General features: G+C 41.0%; 1 protein-coding gene and 1 long non-coding RNA gene across 10 annotated transcripts in view; one reads left to right on the forward strand and one right to left on the reverse strand.

Moving 5' to 3' along the window:
* LOC148384440 (uncharacterized) lies at positions 1-20,799 on the reverse strand. Of its 8 annotated transcripts, XR_015853372.1 has the most exons (5): positions 20,554-20,799; positions 19,151-19,279; positions 427-508; positions 342-353; positions 1-194 (listed from the first exon to the last, which is right to left on the reverse strand). It is a non-coding gene; the product is annotated as an uncharacterized LOC148384440 (long non-coding RNA). The 8 variants fall into 8 exon arrangements; XR_015853370.1 differs by lacking the exon at positions 1-194 and having other exon boundaries at positions 205-353; XR_015853371.1 differs by lacking the exon at positions 1-194 and having other exon boundaries at positions 205-353; positions 427-546.
* Positions 20,362-20,898, forward strand: part of tlcd4b (TLC domain containing 4b) — a 10,536-nt gene continuing 9,999 nt past the window's right edge. The window contains exon 1 of one of the 2 annotated variants that reach the window (XM_088357824.1): positions 20,362-20,700. The gene's annotated coding sequence lies outside the window, so the exon portion shown is untranslated. The remainder of the gene's footprint in view (positions 20,701-20,898) is intronic. The other variant, XM_088357823.1, reaches the window with a different exon arrangement.

The following is a 20,898-nucleotide window of genomic DNA, read 5'->3' on the forward strand; positions in this document are numbered from 1 at the left end:
TCCATAAAAACAACTCACTGTATTTTGTCTGACTCGAATATATGTACATATATGTATCACGGTCAAAGCACATAGTCTCCGCTCTGGCTTCCTTCTGCTCGAGCTGTCTCCAGACGGCGAAACCTAATCCACCGACAGACGCCCCGCCAATCGATACAATGACATCATCAGGAGTGGACATCGTCAGTGCTGACCTGGAAAAAAAAAAATCACAGATTTGCGAGGATATACTGACACGAGAAGGCAAAAGGTGCTAGCGGGGATTTGCAAATTGAAAATGCTCCAGTATTTGCGAGGGGCCTCTGTCAGTCCTTGGCCCTTGAAAGCATCACTTCTTTCACCTTTGGATGCTCCTGCAAGAATGACGAAAGATCCTCGGTCAAGTGGCCTTTCTCCAGACGTGCCACCTATAAAAACGTTGCCTACCTGCTGCTGCTGCTGTAAATCTGATTGATGACAAGCTCAGGACCTCTTCTACTCAAGCGTGAACATATGGACACACACTGAGCTAATAGACAATGAGAACATTCCCGTTGAGTGAGCTGGCTAGGATGATAGAATTAAGTACAGTCAGTTGCATCTGTCACTTTTTAACCTAGCTATCAGGATAAATGAAAAACAAGTCTATCACCATCATAATTGTGTGTGATCAAGCATTTAAAAAGGAACGATGTAAAAGCATGAATGTCACTCTCTGCTGATGAATGTGACAAGCAGGGTGATCGCCTGACAGAGTCGGATTCAACCTGGAGCACAATACGTGTGCTTTCATTTTTTTGGTGCTGCTTGACTGAAGCCGTCAACAATGGCGTGTTAGACAGCTTGGCATTTGCACCAGGTAGTACAGTTAATTTGAGTTCTGTACGTTTTTTTTTTTCCACAATGCCAGAAGCTGTGAAGGGTATCCAAAGAAAACAAAGATGTCCGTTGTTGCCTTTTGTTGTCTGTCATATTCTTTTTCTTTGTTGATAACATAAGCGGTTACGCGATGTTCGGTTTGGATGACATCATACAATTGGTACTGCCATGGACGTCCGGTCAGAGGAGGCCACGCCTCCCCTGCCATCATGAAAAGGGGTAAAACAAATTCAATTGTCTTTCCATTTTAATTTCAATAGTTTGTATCATTTTGAACCAAAATCTCTGAAATTTTATAGGATTACATATCCAAACAATTTTCAACGATGGATTTTCGGTCGAAGCAGGAGGTCATCAGTAAAGGAAGAGCAACTCCGGAGTCAAAACGTTTGATTCGGACAACGGGACTTTGGAACGGAGTGGTACGTACGATCAAGTTTTTGAATCCATGTGCTTTATTGAGTGTTTTGATGTGTGAAGACTGCTGATATGAGATTTTAATTCAAATAGTTCAAATTAAATTAAAATTAAAAACACGACAAAACATTCAGCTATCAATATACACAGTGGATGAATAATTGAAGCACACTCAATGTTCCCTTGACAGAATGCGGTTGAAATCACACGATAGTTGAATTCATTGTTCTGGCCTTGCAGCAAAGTGCTATTTAGTGTTGCTAATTTACTGACTGTCACTACAGAATTTATTTATTTTATTTTTCAAAACTTTTTGTGGTGTCCCTGGAGACTTGTGGATGTTCGGATATTGCCTTGACTGCAGAGCAGGACATCTTCATCCGTCTTTGTCCAAACTGCAAATGACTCATGCTTGTGCAAAGTCGGGTAATTCGACCATATGTACCTATTAAGACCGAGAGCCGGACTTACGAAAGGTTTGATGATTACGCCAACAAACAGATGGCGTAGCTGATGTACTATACAAACCGGGTGCATGAAAATATGCCCAACTATTTGAGCAAATTTTTGGGCATGAACATCTAAAATCTTGCATTCATAAGGCTTTACTCCTATATTCATTGTTGAGCAAGAATTGGATGAGAAAGAAAAATCATGAGCCAGAACATCAAATATTTCACAGGTTCAATTCAATCCATTCCAACTTTCTGCAAATTCCCATTTGTCAGAGCATGTTGCCTTCAATGGATGTTATGGTAAAGAGGGTCCCTGGGAATGGTTGCAATGAGCTCCTGGCATCAATCACACCACTTTGGCTGGACAAGGCCATCCAAGTCGGCGCACATGGGCCCTCCTCTATCGAAAGTGAGCTCCCTTATCATTTGAAGGGAGGCAGCAGCTGTGGTCTGGACTTGTGCAATTTTCTCAAGTGTTTGCTGAGGATCAATTGTGTCCAAGGCGCCCATAAGGAAGCCCTCTTTGTTGTGCCCACTCTGAAGTGCTTGGCCGCTGGTGGTCCATTATTTAAATCTCTGGACGAGCAGAACTCATGATGGCGGCACATGTGCCATGGAGGTTTAACACTAGGGGCAAGTGGCATTCATTTCAAGGTTTATTATTATATTTAATTCTGCTTGAAATTAGTTAATTAACACTGATGTCATGGGGGTAAAAAAAAATGTCATTGTGAACAAAAGGTATTTGAAATCCAAATGATATCTTGATGTAAAATTGTTGTTAAGATTTTCAAATGGCATGTTGGACTATTCAAAACAAAGCCATTTGCCTTTACAATTGAGGAAAGGGAGCCTTTGAAAATTGAAGCTGTGTCGTCTCATTTGTGGCAATAATTGGCCAATCTTATTGTAACAATGAAGCGCTCTGTAGTCTGACTTTCAGCCAGCAAAATTACAGACGTGTCAATCCGCAGACCACTTTAACTTCACACTGATAGGAAAAGGCATCAGAGTGTCACTCAGAGACTATCAGCACCATGGTGGAAGCCATTCATCCGTTCATACCATTTCCCTCTATTTCAAACATAAATTGACCAATAAGAAATAAAAACTGGGAAATGTATTTTATTATCGTACCGGATGCTAAGTTATGCAGTTTTCATCTAAAAACAAGCTCCGCCTTCTCAGGGTGAATTTCATCCAAGGTCTTTAAGTGCATGCAAAATATACACTGTTGTAGCTCATTGGAAATTTTATTCAAATGTGGTTCTGTCACCCAGGAAATCTATTCATTGCATGGGGCTTAGATTCAAACCGTATTTTACCTTGTCACTCAAATGCTTTAAAAACATGCACACGCCTGTTCTCAAATCAGCTTTATTGTTTGTTTGGTGAGAACAGCTGGACGCCAACTGTAGCAGTTTGCTTTCCAAATATTTACTTTATGGTCAATAGCACAGATCTGGACTAAAAAGCACTATGGCATTGATAATGTTTACGATTACATTTTCATCGGCAAAGGGTATAATCACAAATATAGTCCAGTATGATTTTAAATCCAAATTCATTAGTTTTAATTTAATTTCAAAGTAAAATCGACAGTTGGGGATTAAATGTTATTTCCTTCTTCCTAGAAATAAATATTCTCTCAGTATTCTCATGTGACGCAAAGGTTGTTAGTCAATTGTATGCAACTCTGAACGGTAAGGTTAAAAACGCTGGTCGGTGATCTGTCGCTATGGCAACAGCAGATGTGCGATTCTTATTGGCTTAAAAAAAAAAAAACTACTGTAGATTTAGTTGGCCATAACTTTCAATAGATGTCATTAAGAGCTATGGAAGTGGTCCAAAAAAAATAAAAAAATTGTAAATCAAAACAATGACACATTCATGCCTTATAAATCAGAATGTAAAGTGAAAAATAATCAACCTGTTCCACATCTCCTCCAATAAAATCACACTCTAGATGAGTGATTGTCGCTTATACATGCATGGAGTGTTGGTTTGCATTTTGGGGGAGGGGAGGGGGGGGTAGTGGGGGTTGTCTCATGCAAGCCAAAAGCAATATTTAAAATGCAATTAAGAATGCATTTCGCTGCTGTTGTGTTTCAGCGGCTGCCTTTTTTTTTGGACAATGATGTGTTAACATTCATATGCTGTAAGCATATTGTATCATTTCCACTTGCCCTTGTCTCCGTGTTCCCGATATCACACAAAACAACGTCAAGCGGAACAAGCCAGCAAAAAAAAAAAAAAAAAAAAAACCTCTGAGCAGCTCATTAATCTTATTGCCCAACATCCCATTTCAAATGACCTCAAATAGAATTGTTAGTGTCTCTTACGACAACAAGCGTACCCCCAAATTACTTTCTCTTCAGGGCATATCTACTGTGTATTTATAATGGCTTCATCACGACCAGACAAGTTCATAATTCATTCAGGACACTGCTGACAGTCACAAGGTGAAAGCAGCTTGAAACAAGTCAAAAATTGACAGCGAAAAAATATATAAACCGATTCTCCATCTGATTTCAAGCGGCTATTTTGCATACAAATACTTCACGTATTGATGTTTGTATTCAACTATAGCTAGACCTTGCACAGGCCCAAAAGGACACTTTAGCAACCCTGATTTTGCTTTTTACATGTAAATTTGAGATTTGCATTCACGCACAAAGCATTAGTGAAACAAGGAAGGACTGATCAGCATTCCAGCACCTACTGAAGGGATTGGAAGGGGAAGAGCTGCAACCTCGGGAAGAATACAAAATACTCTATAGGCATATATACAGTAAATGGGGAAGTGCTTATATTCACTCCCATGTTCCCATTAATTTTATCTGGCAGGTTTCCTTGCAAGTTCTGCAGCAGTTGGCCCATTTTTCTTTATTGCTTTATTCCAGTGATGACTTTGCGGAGAATACAAATTGTATGGAAAGCTTCAGTCACTGGATAGCTACAGATGATATGATGCCGCTTTAAAACATAATATAAATTTGTAAAATCGAATTGAAAATAATCCAGAAAAAATGAGTCATAATATAATAGCGATGTTTTTGTCAAATCAAAAGAGCCATTGTTCAAAGAACAAAATGTTAAACCTGTGCAAAGTACAAATGATGTCCTATGAAAGTAGGACCTGCTTAGCAACGGTAACTAAAGGTTGCTGGGCTGCACGAGCAATTATGAAATGTGCTGTGCTATATTCGATATGTCATATAATCTGAGCCCCTGGTCAGTATGACTTTATCTCTTGAGTTGAGCTTTTTTCACACGCAGCCTGATCCTGCAAGACCAGATGAGACCAAGCAGTCCAAGTGATGGGCAAACAGCAGGTTGCATCACACCTCTTTCCCCAGCTCAAGGCCACAGAGTTGAAATAAAATAAAATAAAATAAAATTAAATTAAATTAAATTAAATTAAATTAAATTAAATTAAATTAAATTAAATTAAATTAAATTAATCCACATCTACTTACATAAACTTTACCCACCAATCTGCATCATGCATAAATATTTATCATGTTAAATAGGCTTGATTTTAAGTTCCAATGACCAGGCTTCTCCAGCCCCCCCCCCCAATCCTCTCCTCCTCTCCCCATCCACCCTCCGCCTCCATAGCAGGTGGCGCCACTGGCAGTGGGGCAGAGAGGGGGCTTTGATTCCTAAGCCAGTGGGCTCGGTGCATATTCAAACGGGGGGCCTTTTGTTTGTGCTGCTGCAAGGCCAGAGTCAGACTGGCATGCAAAGAATACAAATCAGACCTTTGACAGGAGCAGTTAACCTGCCGCTAAATATAGCTGCCCCGGGTCTGGAAAAGATGGAGGAGGCTGAACATATAAGGAGAATCAATGTGGGGAGTGAACAAAGAGACTAGAGAGGAAAATGAAACATATAAATAAAATGAGAATCCATTATAAAAAAAAAATCCACTCTTAAGTGTGTATGGTGGGCATATAGCTGAGAGGTAAATACAAACGTGCAATACGGTGACGTATGCTAAGCGAGTGTGATGTATGTGATGAAGGGATGGGGGGGGGAGTCAGAGTGGGCAGAACGGTGAGGAAAAATGAACGATAGTGAGCGTCTGTTTAATAAAGCAGTACTCTTGGTGGGGGAGAAGAGGGAATGAGAAATGCGCTCATACTACAAAGATCTGAGTAGACTGCAAAAGAGGGAGAACCAAAAGTGGCTTTTGCTTTTAGTCCATCCACCAATACCCTTAAAGATACTCCGTGTTTAATATCATGACAGAGCTAGCCTATATTTTATATATAAATACCAAAATATGGTTTTGCATGTTGGTAATATAGCAGATTTTGATATGGGAAGCAACATTTCATCAGTGAGTAAATCCTGATCTGCCATCAGTGGCATGTGATTTCACTGCAGGGGGTGTAGGCGGGACAGCAGGTCAGCTAGCTACATAAATTGTGTGAGCATAGCAGCGTGACAACACGCCAATGAAGAGGAATGTCACATATAGCATTATCTGTTCATGTTTTGCTTTTTTTTTTTTTTTTAAACTGCCAACCCAGTCTTTGACGTCGATAACCGTCAACGGCACTGAACGAGTCAACAATCCTCTGATTTTTTTTTTTTTGTTTCACATTTGGATGGCAGCATAAGGCGACCAGAATCTGCGCGAGAATTTGAGTGGCCATTTGCTTCTGGGCAAGGTTCACGGGGCTCAATCATAACTGTCCCATAGGCCAATTAAAAAATGGCTACCTGCCAGCCATGTCCACTCCGGCTGCCCGTATCGCATACTCGCGGCTAATGGCCCTGAGTCGGCAGTGACTTGATGTCAGCCTGACAGACACAGAGGACATATCTGTAAAAACACCACTAAAATTGATGGCAGAACTTTATTTATATGTACACATTACTGTAAACTCACATTTGAAAACACGACTGTTGGTGAAAATGTGCCTTGTGTGTGTGAATTTCTTTTTCTGCTTTTGATTTAGAGTATATCCAGGCTCCTTGACTGCCCAGTAAAATCCTGTATCCCGATTCTGTTTGACATATAATAAAAGTAAGATGAATGGTGGTGCAGCCTCGCAATATGCCCACTTTGCTATATGGCAACTATTATGCAACAAGGAGAAAGCCCACTTCCAATGGAGTAAAGAACCTTGACTTCCACAAGGGGGGGGAAAGCTGAGCTGTGTAATCTCTGGTGGATAAGGCGAGGTTTGGAGAGATTTGGGGGGAGCGGAGATCTTACTGGAGCTGCCAGTCCTCTGCTGAGGAAATTCAAGGGCTGGAAATCCCGTGGGATTGGATTAGGTTGGAAATGGAGCCAGTCACTGAGAAGTAGCTGGCTGGGAGCAACAATGCTCACACTAGGGCCACAGATGTGCTCTTGAATGGGCTGGCTGGAAAAACATCTTCTACCTGGGAATCGCACAGATTGTCCATCAGCTTTCTACAGTATGTTGTGTGCCTAATTAAACAGTGTTTCATTTCCTAGCAAAAGCCGACGCACAATCGCTCTTGCGGGAAGGTGGAGGCCAGAATTAATAACGGGAAATGTCGATCAGTCATTACGGCCAGAATTTAAATACGCCACCATCTGTAATTTTGAAAAGTTAATTAGCCCAATGTGCAACGCGGTCATGTTCAGGGCAAATGGCTCCAAAGTAGAGCTCTCCAGGCAGCCTGCCACTGCCTAATGAGTGTCTCCCGGTGTGCAGTTTTAGCGTTTCAACACTTTGGTGAAGGTTACATTTGAATATTTTCCAAGCCTTAGTTAGACTATTGTTTGATATGCTTATTTTGCCATAATAGAATTAAGACATTAGGGCGGGAGGAAGGGGAGGGGCGGTTGGGTGCACTAAATCTCCTGTTTTAAACCAATTCCAAAAAAAAAAAAAAAGAATAAACAGAAGAGCCCCACTGTTACCATGGTATGAGAAAAATGATGTCACAAATAATGATGGAAAAAAATGTACCGTTTCAAAACTTGACCTCTAAAACTCAGTAGATAATAAAGAAACGAAACCTTCGCAAAAGGGAAAGTTAAACAAAAATTTGAGTGTTATTTTTTTTTTTTTATGATGAACTTTTTGGAAACCATGGCCAAAATATTCCACCTTGGTTTCATCGACCCATAATGCGTTTTCATGCACTTTAAGATTTCAAATGTGTTTTTGCAAAATCCAACCAGCCTTGGATGCTTTTTTTTCCTGAACCCTTTGCACTAATACCCCAAAAAAGCGAGAGATTATTGATGCATCGTCAGTCCTTATTTAATGTTCCACGACACACTGGATGAGAATCACTGATGACCTATTAATGGCGGATGAGCCATCACTTTTTTTATTCCCTCTTTACGCTGTACGACCAATCCAACCTTTCGTATTGACACAGCGGGCCTCAAAGTCATCCAAAAAGTCTAGCCGACCAATATATTAATAAAATGTCCGTACTTCCAGTCAGTAGAATTCTGACAATTTACAACTTAGAGACAATTCCAGAGCCTCATAAATACAAGACATACATCATACATTATTAGCCTATGTAGTTATTAGTCGTCCATCCAATAAATCCCCCCAGTATCTGAGCTGTCACTATATCCTGACCACAGCCAGCATCCATCATGGTGATATGTGAGGCTGAATCTCTTCCTACACTCCCCTGATTCCTCAATCTTGGCGCGCCTCCGCCATGCCCCTTTGACCACGCGTGATTCGCAACAATAGAGAGAGAGCGAGAGGGAGAGAGAGAGAGAGTTCCAGTATCTTCAGGGAGGACAAGCGGCACCTCTCGGATCTTTTTTTTCCCTCTCCCCCCCTTTTCCTTTTACCTTCATTTTCCTCCTGCAGGCGAGCGTGCGTATATGGATGAATGGGTGATGGCGAGAGAGAGAGAGAGAGAAAAAAGAGAGAGACTTAGAGAGGGGGCGTTTCCCCTTCAGTGTGATTTCCACATATTGGCAAAATCCACTATGTCGTCGACTTGAGCGAGCGGGGGAGAAGTGAACAGACTTGCAACAATGGAGTGAGTATGGAAAGGCATCCATTCTTTTTTTGTAGGCGCGACTTCAATGCTGTGTAATAGAATTAATGCAGAAGAGCAAGTCACGCTTAAATGCGCCGCACGGCCAATGCGTTGACAATGCGCTGTATGGAGTGCTGTCAGGCCGTGGCAGGTGGGTTAATTCACGTTATTTGACCACCGTAAATAGTCGAGAGGAGTGTGAGCGGAAGGAGGGCTGCACAAAGCCAACTGTGTTGTCACGGCTTATGTCACACATTGCTTTTATTTGATATTTAATTGATTTTTTTTTGCTGTTGGTTGTCAATTCTTAAGCTTTAGTGATGGGGGATTAAAAGAGTTGGCTGCTTGTTGCTCCACTTGTTTGCCTTCACTTTCGTTCATGATTAAAAATTTGACTATACGTGAGTCGGCTGAATTGAATTTTTAACGATGTGCTTCGTTAGCTTTGTATGATACTCCGCTCGATGTTGCAAGGCTAATACTCCAATAATGCCAAGCTGATGTGTTTATGGTTGGCCAGGCCTTCATCGCTCATTCACTTTTATGTTCCACAGCAATCTTGCCTCATTTTTTTTTTTTTTTTTTTTTAAAACGTGTATGTGGTCAAAACACTGCACTTTAACTCCCTCAAGGCAAGAGCTGTTGAAACACACAAGAGCTGGCTTGATGAGACGTCCTCTTCACTTGATTGCTTTCAGCTCACTTCAATGAAATATTTACGCTTTTGCCACCTATAGACACAAAAACAACAGCTGTGTAATTCAATATCCATGATTATTTATGCATTCAACAATAGATATTTTTATATAAATGATCAATTTGAATTCTTTTTTTTTTTAAGCAGGCTTCGGCAACATGTGTGTTTGTTGGTATGAGTGCGTGCGTCGAGAGAAAGAACATCAATTTCTGTGTGTGTGTTTGTGTGTGAGGTGTGTCGTCCCCCCCCCTCCTCACCCGCCTGCCTCAGTGTGTGCTCGTGCTCAGCCTTCAGGCACATTGGCAAGCATGAACTCTCTGAACTCAATCCTTGTCCATTAAATTCCTATTGATCAAGCAGCAAAGAGAGACATGAAGTTCCATCTCCTCACTTTCATGCGGGGGCTTTGAGTGAGCGTCGTATTTCACTTTTCTCCACCCCCCCCCCCCCTTTTTAAAACGGGACAGAAGAAGAAATGGTGGCAATGAAGATTACTTGGCAATAAGATGGAGAATAGTTGTGTGGCAACAGTTGGTTACCAAATTCTTGTGTGTCTAGCGTGTTGATTGCAACATGTGATTATACATATTCATTATTTGTATGCTTGAATGAGATTGATTGTTGTGTACGAGCGCATAAGTGTGTGTGTGTGTTAGTCCACATTAGCTGAAAGGAGGAGACTTCCATTTAGAAACGTAGCAAAGCAGCACCTATCTCTCCATTGGGAGCTGTCCTTGGTGCTGAACTGGCCCTCTACCTCCTTCCTGACCTTCCAACACTCACCCCGTTGATTGACATCCATTCTTTACCTTAGTGTGTAAATATGGACGAGGCCTTGAGTGTATACATGATTGGTGAAGGGTGATTTTTTTTCTTTTTTGTGTATTTATTGTAGCGCTGATGGTGTGTTGGGGGAATCCTCCGAGGGCCTTGAGCGGAGGGGATGCTGGCTAAGAAAGCAAGGAGTGAAAGGAGCAAAAAACAAAACATCTGCGCGGTAATTGGGCTCCCCTTAGTATTGCAACGCATACATTGACATCTGTTTGATAATTGGCTACCCTGGCTCCTCAGCGTGTGTCATGCTAAATGCTGGTTTGGAGAAAAGCAAGGGGGGAGAAAGAAATTGGGAGGGGGGGGGGTACATGTGTGTGTGACTTGGGGGAAGGGAAGCAGTGATTTGTTGGTATTGTGAAAGCGCCACAGGTCTCCTATGCACACATTTACTGCCATTGTCTCTTTCATGAAAGAAGACCCTACTGATGCATTGCCCCCGAGCGGAGGTGCGTTCGGTTCACAGCCTGCATTTAGCTCGACAGATGAAAAAATATAAGTGCTAAGTGTCAAGTGATTGTTTACAGCCCCCCTCCCTTACTCCCTCCGCCACAACCTCTCTTGGGATTTTTCTAGCGTGGTGATTTGAACCACAGAGCCAGAAGTGATATTAGCTGCTTCCGCAATTTGTTCAGAGCTTTAGAGGGGAGAGGCCGTCAGATTGCATAGATAAATATGTTGAATAATTGATGCGGGCGCATAGTGGGGAGCTGTTTTGGAGCACACAGGAGATTGCTAGTGATGCCTATGCAGCCTTGCAGACACACTGTCTGTTTTGGCAAATTCTCCATTGTGTTCTACTCTCACGGGGTCTTCACGTTGTGTCTTCTCTGTGTGGGTTTCGAAAGCAACAAGTTTAAAAAGGGGGGGTGGATTTTTACATCATCCAGTAAGCGCAGGCGAGGAACAACTTAATGTCTTCCGACGTGAAGATTTAAGCTGCTGCTTGAGGAAACCAATGCTTCATCTGTAAGATCTATCGAAGAGCGTCAAGGATTCATTTAGATGACACGAGGGTCAGCCGAGACCAGCTGGACACGAGCAGAAAGGACTTTTAAGAGAAGGTCCCTCAGGAAGTCAGACTAAGCAAGGGGGGGGTACTCGCTCGATCCTCGCTCCATCTCCTTAATACCATCTAATGTGAGCGCTTACGATGAAGCAGACCAATTGTTGCCAACCCCCCCTGCGGGATCCACAAAGGTGACATCCGGCTATCTCCTAGGAAGAACATTTTCCGAGCCTTATCCCGGTGTGGTTTTCTCCCTTTTTCATCACTTTCCAGCACTTTGAACGAGTGTGCTATTTCACATACAGAGGTGTTTAGAATAATAGTAGGAATTACTCCTTTCATGTAGTCTCTTTCAGCGCGGAGGAATGTGCCGCAGTGTTCTTCACCGTTTGATTCCGGGGCCTTGAAGATGCGAGGGCAGAAGGATGTGAAGACTGCTTATCTCTTCCTGACACAGCCAATCATGTCGTAGAATGACAGTCTGAACCCAGCTGATACATACCCCCTTCCTCTTCTTTTTTTTTTCCAGCTCTTTTTCTCTCTCTCGCCGCGCACACAGGCGTGTATAACTCCATCTTGTTCTATCAATTTCTTCCCTTTCATCTCTTTTGAAATTGCACAGCCATTTTTTTTTTCTTTCCATTCTCATTTGGCTGGCTGACATTTCTGACTCTCCTCACTGCTTTTTGCTTCCTTACACTGGTTGCTTTCCCTTTTTTTTTTCTGTCACACATGTACACGAAATCACACATCCACACTTCCTCCGTCTTTCAGTCCTGTCTTTCTTTTTTTCTTTTTTTTTTGTTTAATCTTTTTTGCTCTGTTGCTTTCTTTACTTGTGTTCAGCATGGGGGCCCCGAGCTCAGAGCACTGCGGGGGCTGCCCCAACTGCCTCAGATGTATGCGTGCAACTGTGGTGCCTACTGATAAACTCCGAAACGGGGATGGAGACGCTCACATCTTCCACTTCTTTACTCGCGCTCAGTCAGGGTTCCGAAAAAAAAAATGTTATTGCACCCTTGTGCACCGCGGTAAAGTGACTACTCGTGTAAGCAAAGCAGTCCATCACATTCAGCAGTCAACATTTTCCTTTTTTTTTTTATCTACTCTGTCTTGTGGTTTAACTAACCGAAACAGTGACTAATTTAGAAAGGAAAAGAAATAGCTTTAAAAAAAAAAAAAAAGTTTTGATTTCTTGTGGAAGCAAAGAACATGCTAGTGTGGAACATTTATTTATCTTAAATTATAATGGATTAAAAAAATGAAACCCAATGATAAATTTCAGGCATAGTGAAGCAGATATACTGGCTTTTAATTATGAATTAATTAATGATTCAATTAATTAGTTGATGTCTAAATAGAATCTCACTGACTTTTTATAAATAATGATTTTATTTTTTTTATGACTTCCAGATACAACACTGCCACAAATAGAACGTGTGACTGCTTGTATGGTGTTATTTATTTTTTTTCATATCAATTACAATTTTTTTTTCCTGTCTCCCCTTTTCCTGCAGGACCTGGTCAGTTTCCGCAGCTTCTGAAATCCCCACCCTTCCCTCCAGCTCTCTCCTGCTATATGGCGTCAGACTCACAAGTGGGGGGATGGGAGCGAGCGAGCGCTGTAGAGGGGAGAGAGGTGGTTTGACCGTTTGCTCCCGTCTCGACCACGGGTATTCTTGGGTTGATAATACAGATGTCGATGTTATTGCTTGAGAATACGCGTAGCTGAGCGGAAGCCGTTGTCATCGGCCTCACGTTATTCCTTCAGCGGCGTGATCGTCGACGTTCTCCTCCCATGGTCTTGAGAAGCTTCTCCACTCTTGTTCTCCTAAAGTCCAACTCGTGGTCCCCGGGCTCGCAACACTCCTCCGCCCAGCATCCTCCCGGCCCTCTGCAGGAAGTAAGAACCTTCCAAGCGTGCATCACACACCTTTTCAGCTTGGCTTGTTCATCCGCTTGACAGATGCCCTTATCAGAGTGCATGGCGAAGAGGGGAATCCAATAAGTGCACATGGTGGAGGAAGGGAGGGGGGGGGGGGGTATTGAGGAATCGGTGCAGGGCAACCGAGGCAGGGAGTCTGGGCCCCTGATGGCAGCGAGACACGACTATGCTCGACAGGACAGCAGGTCCGGCAGTTGCACTTGCTGCTGTGTATAAGGTCACAGTCAAAGAGCAAATGCAATATCTAGACAGGCTGGCTGGCGGGCAGACGGGCGGGCAAACAGGCTGGCGGGCAGGTGGGGGCACATTTAGAAAGTCGGAAATAAATCTCAGTCTACTTTAAGATGCGCTGCGAGGAGGAGACTAATAGGACAAACTGACAAATGAGCCTGTTGGGATCAAATCATATTTTCTTTTTTTCCAGATTAAACTGTTGACTATTTGTCATGATTCAGCGGCTTGACATGGCTGCTCCACTTCATTGACTTGTAAGGCATTGGATCATATTAGTGTTATTGTAATGGGGTGTAATAAGATTATTCAAATCCCTCTATTTCACAATGTGATAGTGGGGCACATCCATGTAAAAGGCCCTTTGACAGCAGCTGTGTCTGTGTGCTAAAGCCTGAAAAATCCCAGCCAAGAGGATTCTCCACGCCACTCCCCAGAGACTCCACTTACACCAGCGCCACTGTGGGCGCGTGTGTGTGTTAGCGAGATGTGCGTGTGCACGTGTAGGCAATATTTCTACCTCCCCATCCGCACAGCAATTAAAGATCTAATTGATTTCCCTGCATACACTGATCACTTGCCTCACCGGTTTGATTTTTTTTTTTTACTCGTAAATTGGATGCTGAAGTCATTCGTGATGATCGCAGAGCTCCAAGACAATTACATGAGCGCCTCTTATTCTTTTGTCTGTTTAGATAAATTCCCCACATCACAATAATAATAATACAATACAATAATACTTACATTACAAAGTCGCCTTTTTCTTGATTTTTGCAGACAAACATATATAAAGAAAATAGAAATAAAGCTGAAAGAAATCAATGTATCAGGTTTAAAACTACTCATTGTTGTAGTTTGGAGGTTTGTGGTAGAAATATTTGACTTATTTATGTAAATAAAATGAGCAAAATGTTAACCTTCAATGTAAACTAATACAAGAAAATTAATTAATAATTATTGTCTTTAAAAAAAATAATTTTATATGCATTTAAAAAGAACATTTAGGCAACTGCGGCAATTAATTATTTTGTGTGACCAATCTTAAAACTCAACTTGGACTATTAGCATAAATATAATCATTTGTGTTCATTCAGCATCCACTACGAGGTATTACATTTCAGAAGAACATCATCCTCGGCCATTTAATGACTAATTGGGTTGGGAGTCATTAATTTTGCAGTTAGGCAAAATGTCAGGTTCAAATAAAATAATTATTAGACTGGCTAATGGGAGAACGTCTACTAATGTCTGTTGAAACATTCAGTAAAGTGACTCCTTATCGGTGAACCAATCATCCTCTCCGACCTCTTGAAATAATACACAACAACAACACTTAACGATTCACTCATTCAATCAATGCTAATTCATTTATACATCTTATGCACGTTTCCGCTGATCACTCCCCCCCAATTTTATATTGTTCATTTCTGCAGTACTGCACCATATAATCATGCTGGCTGCCTACATAGCCAACTCTTCATTCACCTATAATTCATCACTGTTTTCTTGGCATAGGGTGGACAAATGAGCATAATTAATCTTATTCCTTATGCTTGCAGAGCAAACAAGAATGCAACCAAAAAAAAAACATGGCAACAAATGGAATATGCCTCCTATGCGAGCAAGATACCCAAAGCAACCTCGGTCAGAGGAGCCGCTCTAATGGCCCTAGCGAAAAAAAAACTGAGACAATAGAATTGGAATAAATAAGTACATCTAGGTGTAAGGCGTAATTTCCACTTTGATGGGTCACTCCATTACAATTACCCTGAAATATTTATCCAAGCAAATAAAGGGCTGGAGGGATTTGACGGAGGGGATGGCTGGAAAGAGAAAAGATACCGCAGGTATAGGTTGACAGAGATGGGTGAGGGAGAAGGGAGGAGGGGAGGGGGGGGGGAGAAAATCACAGTGCAATAAGTGCCCTCTCATTAGGGCCTGTCTTTATCACTGTGCAGCTCCTCTGAGACAAGGCAGATGAGAGGGGCCAACAGAAGGCCAGAAGAAGAGAGCCGACTTCAGATTAGAATCCTTATTGCTATGATAATGACTGTTTGTCATCCACTACTCACGTTTCACACCTGTGGTACATGCAGATGAGTTGCTTCGTTCACGTTGGGGGTTTGGAGCTGCGTGTGTGTGTGTGTGTGGTCGAGCCATATGCATATGCGCGTGTTTCTAAATGAAGAAAAAGATAAAGTTCATGGTCGTGTGCATAAAGAAAAGCTTGAGCGTGTGTGTCTGGCATTCACCCTTGGAGTGCGTACGCATTTAGAATGAACAAATAGATAAAGATAGAATTAAATAAATATGTAACAATCACATGCATTGCTCTCGGTGCCTGGCAACCAGAGCCCTCCGTTGCCTTGGAAACAGTTGCTACAGAATGTGAGGTGATTGGCAACCGTGACAACGAGGAGGGAATAACATTTGACCCCTCTTGCTGATGGGGGGGGAGCAGGCGAGTTGGTGAGGGGGGGAGGAGGTGATGCGTGAAGTGCGGGGTGGAGGAGGTGGGGGGGGAGAAGATGGTATCACAAGGAGCATGTTTAGAAATTCATCCTCTGAAGCTGCTTCGCTCTCACTTCCTTAACACACACACGACCCCCCCACACCTTACACACACTCAAATATCTCAGATAATCTTATTTAGGGGGATAAAGGTGCGTTTGTAAATTCTAATAAAAAAATACATAAGCACTTTTGCCGACGAGGCGCTCTCTCCCCCCATAATCTTTTCTCTTCTTCTTATTTCCCATCCGATTGCACTTTCCATACACTCCTTGCCTCTCTTTCCCTTTCCCTGCCCAGTTAAACTAATAAGGGTGTGATTAATGGTCTGCTAATTGCTGTAATCTCTGTTAATTAGAATCGAGATTCTATAGTGGTGGAGTGCTTGGGGGGGAAAGATGCTTGTTGCACTAATCTGAAGGTCCACAACTGAAAGTGAGCAGAAGTGCAGGATAGGAAAAGCCAGGTGCACGGGTATTTGTCAATATTGATGAATGAAGAAAAAAAGGACGGGTGCAATTTTTTTTTCTATTAAATTTACAAGATATGTCTTGAAAAAGTAAATTATTAATTTAATCTTTTATCCAGCAGCTACATTTTTGACACATTATTGTGCAAATGGTGAAATGCACATTTGATATGTCATAATCTATTTCTAGAAATGAACAAGTCTTTTTAAATGGAGTTGCAACATTTTGTAATCCATCTTTTAACTTAGTATTCATAAACACTGTCTGGCTCTCAACAAGGTGTGTATTTCCAGATGTGTGTTTATCTGAGAGGTGTGAAGCCCCCAACCCTGAGGAGAAACATGAAGTCAAACACACACACACACAGTCTTTGCAGATGTGGCTTTGCGGACGCCCATGTAGCAGCGTCTCACCTCGGACAGTGAGGTGGACTGTTGGTAACCCGGAGTGACAGCTAGGTGTCTGCACAAGGTTGTCCAGAAGCGTGAGGGGCGTGGCAGCTGCATCGCAGACCAGATGTGGCAAGAGTCGTCAAAACCCACACCGACACACAATCCAGATGTGGCAGCGCGATCATAACACAGAAGGCCGGAGCCGCTCAGATGTCGAGAAAAAAAAAGGTCCATTCGCCAAATAATACAAATAAGCATGTTTGAGCTGCTGTTGAGATTTTTTTTTTTTTTAAGTTGCATGTGTGGGTGGAGAATGAGATGCTCATGGCACAGCACAAACTTAAGGAGAACTTCTCCCCCCCCCCTCCCCTCACTTTTTTATACACACACCAAGCTCTACTAGTCAAAGTGCTTTAGATTCAAACCTACATTACATTATTCTAAATTCCATTACGATCTGACTCTGCTGAAATAGCTTCTGTCCGGTGAGACTTTTAAGTTTTAATATTGTTTGCTCACTTTCTTCTCTTTTTTTTTTTTTCTAGGAAATGCTGCAAAAGTTGGCCTCATTGTATAAATAGAAGAACAATTTGTGGAATGTTAAAAAAAAAATGAAACTACTCCTCCTGGAGCTAAATGGAGTCATATGTTACTAGTTAGGAATATCAAGTCTGCCATCTTGTGTCCGCTAACAGATTACATAACTTTGAATTATTGCAAATGATTTTATGGAGTTTACTTTTTTATGTGCATTGGTCGTCTTAGAGATGCACCGATTGACAGGTTAATCAATTAATTGAATACAAATAATTATTTATGGTGATTGTGTTCAATTGTGTCAAAATAACATCAAAAGTTTGTATTTTTTCCAAAATCAAGGAGATATTTCTGTGCCACGATTTTCAGCGTCAACTTGGTTTAGATTTCTAACACATTTCCCATGTTGTCATCAAGCATTTACGTCAAGTCACAAGTTAACATGCAGCCAAACACGCAAGAGCTACATGCATAGATTCCAAACTTGTAATTCAATGTTTCTTCTGATTATACTAACATTGGTAAAAAATTGTTTTTTATGTGCTACTTGCAGCATTGCATATTAATTAGACCCCTCCTGGGATAACTAAATATTTGGACATCCAAAGTCTAAGTTCAAACATTGCTCAGCAGGCCCAAGGGAGTCGAATAATTACTGTAATTGACTACGGACGACTGTATAATGATTTGTTTAGTCAAGTGTTTTTGTTTGTTACTCATGCTGTACTTTTTCATTATTATCATCATTATCATTGAATTGATGTATCACAGAAAGTGGCATGGAAAAAGTATTTTATCTCAAATTGTATTCTTTAATGTTTAAGAGCTTTAAATGAATGTATGTATTAGACGAAAGCTAATTAAATATAAAATGATATTTTTAAATTGTGTTTGACAACCTGCACAAGATTGCTCGGGCCTCAGCAGTCTCACATCTTGATGAAAGCAAGCCATCAGGAATGCAGTGAGAAGAAGTAGACTGTTGTATTTAATTACACTGCTGATACAACAATGTCATTGTTGTTCTCATTACCATAATCATTATAGGTTAATCACAGAAGGTCATGTGGGACATGAGATTTCATGCTGAGAAATGTAAATTAAAATTGGCTTAGAGAAATTAGTCTGGAGAAGTACTTGCGTATTTTTGTTAATATATTAACTTTAATATTAAATTTAAATTTACTATATGAAGCCCATTCATACCAAAAGAATGTTTGCAATAGACAGTAATAGAGTGCCCCCTTGTGGTTGGTAGACCCCAGGTATATACATAAGTGTGATATATTATTTATTTATCTATTTATGTATTTATTTTTATTTATTCATGTATTTTCATTCACATGGCAGCATAAACCACAATTGCTACTTACACATAGGCCTGCACAAATAATTGATGGCCATGTCTCGATGTATATGAATTCATAAATTCCAGCAATTTCTTTTGTCAGTCCCACTTTGCTAGTCATATTTGATGGATTTGATGAATTGATATTGCTCAATATTAATATCAAGGTAAGATCCATGGAGCACAAAAACCCCTTGTCAGCATGTTATGCATGTTTTAAAAGGTTTCTAAAAAAAATAAAAATATTGAAAGACTTTGGAATGACACAAACATATGATCTGTGCATATATTGCTATCTATAATCAGAATCAAAACAAATGCCAACTGAGTCTTTTCGAAATAAATTCACACCCTGGCTGCATTGCACAAAGAGTGAGTCAGCTGCATGAATCATGTTTCACGCTCCACAGTGCCTTTAAGTGCTTTTTTTCCCCTTTTACTCACATCAGCTCTTTTTCTGATTTGGCCCACAGTCGCTTCACAGATCAGGCCAAGTGTAAAATGGAAGCATCTTGCAAACGGTTACGATGTCAAGAAGCTGCTGATGTGGAGCCATTGTTTAGCTGACCAGGCCTGAACAAAACACAGAGTGAGAAAGACAATAAGAAGAAAATCATTGACAGTCTGCATTGAGCTCCTCAGCGTATTGATAGCGTGCAAAGGTGACTTTAGTGTATAAAAACATGAATCGGTCATTTGACTGGGAAGTCGACATCTTGTAAGCAGAAGAACCAGATAAACCAGTCTTAAACTGACGTTACAATTCACGCAGTTGGTTGAATTTTGATTATTCAAATTATAATTTTAATTTCCTTATTTATTAGGTATGGGTTTGGTTGAATTTTGATTATTCAAATTATAATTTTAATTTTCTCTATTTATTAAGTATGTGTTTGAAAGAAGGCGTGCACTTTTCAGAATTTGCCCAAATTTTTTTTTAAAGTTAAAGAGATGATTTATTACAACAAGTGAACATTTTAATCTTTGTAAATGCAAAGTTTATGGCAGTGCTGTTGCAGTAGTTAAAAATAATCTGCTTGTGGACCAAGAGTGTTTTGGTTGCATTATGCTAACATTATTTTGATATGTTTTTTTTTTTTATATTATAACATTGCTTACATTTCTAGCCGCCTTTATCTCCGATGTGTGACTAAATAAATAACATAGTGGTTATAGGAGACAGGGATATTTTCTGTTTGGGTTTCAGATAATGATGATTGAATCAATTTGACTATTTACAGATGCTCTGGAAAGTAATCAGATGCTTTTATGATTATCTAGAGTATATCATTGAGGTGAGCAGACTCTGTGTGGTTTTAGACCTAGGAGGATCTTCATTCATGCATAGAGACTATAACAGAAGAGGGGCCACAGGGGAGTCCAAGTACAGTTTTATGGACTTGTTTAGTCTGGTGTGCAACACAACTGCAGTATTAGTTGTGTTTCCCCAGATATATGACTGTATAGTGATACATTGATTATATTGTAAAATAATGATGAAATAAATATTGTCAAATATAATCAATCAATTATGAAACGGGTGCAGGATTCGTTATCAGACTGCTAATTTAAAGATTCCTGAGGCCTTTGTTCCTCGAGGGCGTTGCCTACGAAAGGGGGCGTGTACACGACAAGGGGGCGTGTCCTTTAAGACGTCACGAGTCGCTCTTGCCTGTCAACAAAATAAAGCGAGTTTTAACTTTTCCAGCCGCTCAACTGATGATTGGAAACGTATTGCTGCAAAGATAAAGTAGCAAAAAGGAAAAGCTTTCATATTGAGTTGTAATGCTGCGTCGGAATTGTTTACGTGGCACGGGAGGCTTTTTTCCTTTTTTATTTTTTTTTACCTCCTCTCTGTGGGTCGCACGGGAGAGCTGGCAAGCTTGTAGTTTAGCCGACTTGCTAGCTGTCGTCAAGTTGTAAGAAAGTGGACAAGACGGCGGCTAAACGGGGAGCCTATCCGAGCCACACAGACCTATGCGACGGATAAAAAGGTAACCGCAAACCTCATTACCACCACTACGTCAAACGCAATACGTAGCCGTGCTTAAGTGATCATTGTACGTCAAATTTGATGTGCGTTTGAAATCTTTGGCTTCACCCGCCTAGCCAGTTGCTGCAGCAACAGCAGGAGCACCCATAAATTAGAAGCAAAAATAACTTTACCTGCTGAAATTCTACTGCTAACTCGT

The sequence above is a fragment of the Syngnathus floridae genome, chromosome 17, assembly GCF_059516105.1.
Source record: "Syngnathus floridae isolate MCC-2025c chromosome 17, RoL_Sflo_1.0, whole genome shotgun sequence".
Taxonomy (NCBI): domain Eukaryota; kingdom Metazoa; phylum Chordata; class Actinopteri; order Syngnathiformes; family Syngnathidae; genus Syngnathus; species Syngnathus floridae.